The sequence below is a fragment of the Myotis brandtii genome, unplaced genomic scaffold (genome assembly GCF_000412655.1).
Source record: "Myotis brandtii unplaced genomic scaffold, ASM41265v1 scaffold321, whole genome shotgun sequence".
In the NCBI taxonomy this organism is placed as follows: Eukaryota; Metazoa; Chordata; class Mammalia; order Chiroptera; family Vespertilionidae; genus Myotis; species Myotis brandtii.
This window is the reverse complement of record NW_005362314.1, coordinates 164,657-168,949: the sequence shown is the minus strand read 5'-3', so window position 1 is coordinate 168,949 and position 4,293 is coordinate 164,657. Positions and strand designations below refer to the sequence as shown.

The window sequence follows — 4,293 nt, the reverse complement described above, 5'->3', positions numbered from 1 at the left end:
CTCCTGATCTGGATATGGCATTCACACATCCAGGGAAGTCAATTGGAGTCTGAAGGGCATCCCTGGATCCTGGTGTACCTGCATCCTCTGCGCAGGCCCTGCATGGCCCATCCCTCTGCAGACGTGAGCTCCAATTTATGGCTGTATATGGTAACCATTCTCCTCTTTAAAACTCTGGACCCTTGTAATCCAGGATGGAGGTCTCATCTTCTGTAGTTCCTTTTTGTTGTCAAAGAGTATAGTCTTACCTATCCCCGAGTCCAGAGATTCTTGATATCTATTAAAGGAAGAAGGGGTCAAGAATGGAGGGAAGAAGTATTGCTGTCTTTGGAAGGTGGTATACACGGTGTTTAGAAGATGACAATGCTGAACAAAGCTGATAGATTGCTTCATATTTCAAGAGATGGTGTTATCTATGGGCTTCCAAAGTAAGACCTATTGTGCAGACAAACGATCAAGAGTTTAGTGAGAGATATGCCTAGTAGTGCAGGGGGCATTGTAGTGAAATCAGAAACTGGGGAGACTAAAAGATCCCCATGATCTAATCCTGAGCAGGGCTTTGGGTGGCATACACAACAGCAGGATAAATTTAACCAGGAAGCCACTATCTGGGAAATTTGGACAAAGGCGTTATCAGTCCAAGCATGAATATAAAGTATAGCAATTGCCAAAAAATGATAAAAAAAATAAAAAAGTCACTTTGCTGTGGGAGGCGCTGTACCTTTCTGAAAGAGGAATTTTAAATATTTTTCAAGAGTGCAGGTCCTGCTTTCCCTTGCAGTATAAACAGCAGCAGCAAGATCTGAATCCTCCTTAGGCAGTACCCACTTTATCTGTGTGTGGTGCTTCCTGTGAGCTTTACAAAAGAGTGTGTTATCAGTAGGATGTCATAGGGGCCAGTCCATTGCTTGGCTAACTGCTGTTCAGGACCTTGAGTCTTCCTGGTTGTTACGAATTGGTCTTCTAGCTGGAACGGGTATCAGGGCTCGTCAGACAGGTAGATGGTCCTACAATGAGCAAACTTGTGCTAAGTTGTCAGCATTTGCCCTAAATGTTGTATAGTGTTTGATTTTTTATTCATATTCTAATTCTAAAAGGGGTGTTTCTAAAACTGAAACTGTGAAGGATCTCCCACAAACTATTTCAAAAGGGCTTAATTTAAAGCCCTTTTGGGGGCACTACCCTAATCTGAAGCAAGGCAATAGGGGGTGTATGGTCCCATTTCAAATATTTCCTGGCATATTTTTGCTAATGGATTTTTTATTGAATGCTTCATTTTCTCAGTCTTCCTCATTGATTGGGGTCTCCAGGATGCATCTAGTTTCCACTGAATCTGTAGTTTCTGTCCTAGGGATTATTTCTTTGAGTAGAAGTTTAATACCTCAGTTGCCTTCTCTGTTTTAGTGGGGTATGCCTCTACCCATCCAGAAAAAGTGTCTGCAAAAACTAACAAAAATTTAAAGTTTCCTATGGTGTTTTTTTTAGTTACTATTTATTTATTTATTTATTTAATTTATTTATTTATTGATTAAGGTACTCGTTCATGCCCTCACCCCCCTGGTGTCTGTGTCCATTGGTTATGCTTATATGCATGCATACAAGTCCTTTGGTTGATCTCTCCCTCTTACCTCCATCCTTCCCTACCTTCCCTCTGAGGTTTGAGTATCTGATCGATGCTTCTCTGTCTCTGGATCTGTTTATGTTCATAGCAGCACAATTTAAAATAGCTAAGATTTGGACACAGTCTAAGTGCCCACCAGCAGATGAGTGGATTAAAAATGTGGTACATCTACACAATGGAATACTACGCTGCTGTAAAAACAAAGGAACTCATATGGTTTTAAACATCTGTGTAAGGTCAGTTAACTTGCTAGTCCTCAAGTGAGCATATTCCTTTATATTGTATTTCTTTTCCTGTTGGAGCACATTCTGTTTTAGGAATATTTTTAGTACATATCTGACAGGATTAGATAATCTTCTGAATGGCCTTTTGTAAATGAGAATCCTTCGAATGTGGTCTAATGTGGTCCATTAAAGCATCCCTTCCATAATGGGTTCCTTCATGTAGGTGTTTGAGGATGGGATATACTAGAGCTTCAGGGAGTAAGATCATACCATGAGTGTAGATCTTCCACATAGAATTAGAGTTAGTGAATCCCCATTCATGGGCCCATTGCTCATCACATTCTGAGTAATGTGGTTTAAATTCCGACCAGTCCAGGTGGGGAATTAAAGTCCCAAGAAGTGGTCACCCATGGGAGGCTTGTCTTGCTGCTTTGTCAGCAGTTTGGTTTCCCTGGCTTGTTTGGGAATTGTCCTTCTAGTGTCCTGGGCAGTGCTTTAAGCAATATGGTTTGGTAGATTAACTGCCTCTAGCAATTTTAAAATCTCTTTTACATATTTAATGTCCTTATTCCCAGATTTTAAGAGCTTTCTTTCCTTCCATATTGCCCCAGGGGCATGGAATGCCATGAAGGCATATTTAGAGTCAGTGTATATGTCAACATTATTTCCCTGGGATAATTCTAAGGCTCTGGTGAGGGCTATCAGTTCAGCCTTTTGTGCCAAGATTCCTATGGCAAGGGCTTGGGCTTCTATTACCTTGGGCTTCTATGGTACCACCACATACCCAGCTTATTGTTGATCATTCCCCGTGAAGCTGCTCCCATCTAATCTAATAAAAGACAAAAAGGGTAATTAACCGTACCTCCGCTATGCTTCCCATTGGCTAATCAGGGCGATATGCAAATTAACTGCCAAGAAACAAGGCGGTTACCCGCCAACAAAGATGGCGGTTAATTTGCATACATAGGCACAATGATGGGAGGCGAAAGGGGAAGGACTGAAGAAGCCGCCTGCCGCTGATGGAACCCAGGTGGCAGCCAAGAGCCGGAGAACCGGGCCACCTTTGTGATCGGAGAAGCCGGGCCGCCTTTGCCAGCTTCTGTGATCGGAGAACTGGGCCGCCTTTGCCGGCCCTGGGCCAGTAATCGGAGAAGCCGGTGATCAGAGAACCAGTGATCAGAGAACACCCAGAGGCGGGGCCAGAGGCCGGGCTGCGTGGCTGCCTGGGGATGTGATCGGGTCCCCCGGGGCGATGCAGCCAGGCCCCAAAAGGAGACCCAGGGGTCAGGGCTGTGTCGCAGCCGGGGCACACGATCTGGTGCCCGGGTGGGGGCGCAGCCCCAGCCCCAGAAGGAGACCCAGAAGGAGACCCAGGGGCCTCCCAAGAGGAGAGTCTCCATGGTCAGATGGCGTGGTGTTGGGACAGGAATAAAGATGAAGGTGACTCAGATGCCTGGCGGAGGCATTAGACCAGCGAGCAGGGCCTTTCAGCCAGGACTCTGGGTGGGGGTGGGGCGAGGGAGGCGAGTGGGAAATAGAGAACTACAACTCCCAGGAGGCTTAGCGGCCGGGGCCTGGGTGCCTGGCCATGAAATCCGATGGGGCCTGTCATTTTGCACTTGAAGAGGCTTGCAAGGTTGGAAGTTCTGCTCTGGGAGCCAGGGAGAAATGGAGCTGGAGCAGAGAGAGGGGTCCATGGCAGCCGTGGGCTTTGAGGAGTTCTCAGCACCTCCCGGCTCAGAGCTGGCGCTGCCTCCGCTGTTCGGTGGTCACATCCTGGAGATCGAGCTTGAGACCGAAGTAGTGGAGTTCGTGTCTGGGGGTCTGGGCAGCTCCAGCCTCAGAAGCAAGACGAAGAGGAGGAGGCAGCCCAAGGCCGGCAGCGGCGGTGCCAACTGGAACTCAATCGCAGGAAGTACCAGGCGCTGGGTCGGTGCTGCAGGGAGATCGAGCAGGTGAACGAGCGGGTCCTTAACAGGCTCCATCAGGTACAGAGGATAACACGGAGACTCCAGCAGGAGCGGAGGTTCCTCATGAGGGTGCTGGACTCCTACAGCGACGACTACCGGGCCAGCCAGTTCACCATCTTACTGGAGGACGAGGGCAGCCAGGGCACAGATGCCCCCACCCCAGGCAACGCTGAGAATGAGCCTCCGGAGAAAGAGGGGCTGTCCCCACCCAGGAGGATGCCAGTGCCCGTAGAAGCCAGCAGCCCAGGCCCTGGCGAGGGGCCCAGCAGTTGTTAGAGGCGGAGAGTGCCATGGGAAGGGCACCGGGCAGGAGTCCCACTGACTCCGGAGCTGGCCCCCGTGCAGATAAAGGTGGAGGAAAACTTTGGCTTCAAAGCTGTAGAGGCTCTGGACTCAAGTTGGGTTTCTCGGGGGCCAGACAAGCTGCTGCCCTACCCCACCCTAGCCAGCTCCCCCTTTGACTGACCCCCCAATAAAC

The 4,293-nt window shown here is 48.7% G+C and overlaps 1 pseudogene; it reads left to right on the top strand.

The window, feature by feature from the left end:
- Positions 1 to 3,418: 3,418 nt before the first annotated feature.
- On the top strand, positions 3,419 to 4,280 carry LOC102244046 (annotated as a pseudogene).
- Positions 4,281 to 4,293: the final 13 nt, after the last annotated feature.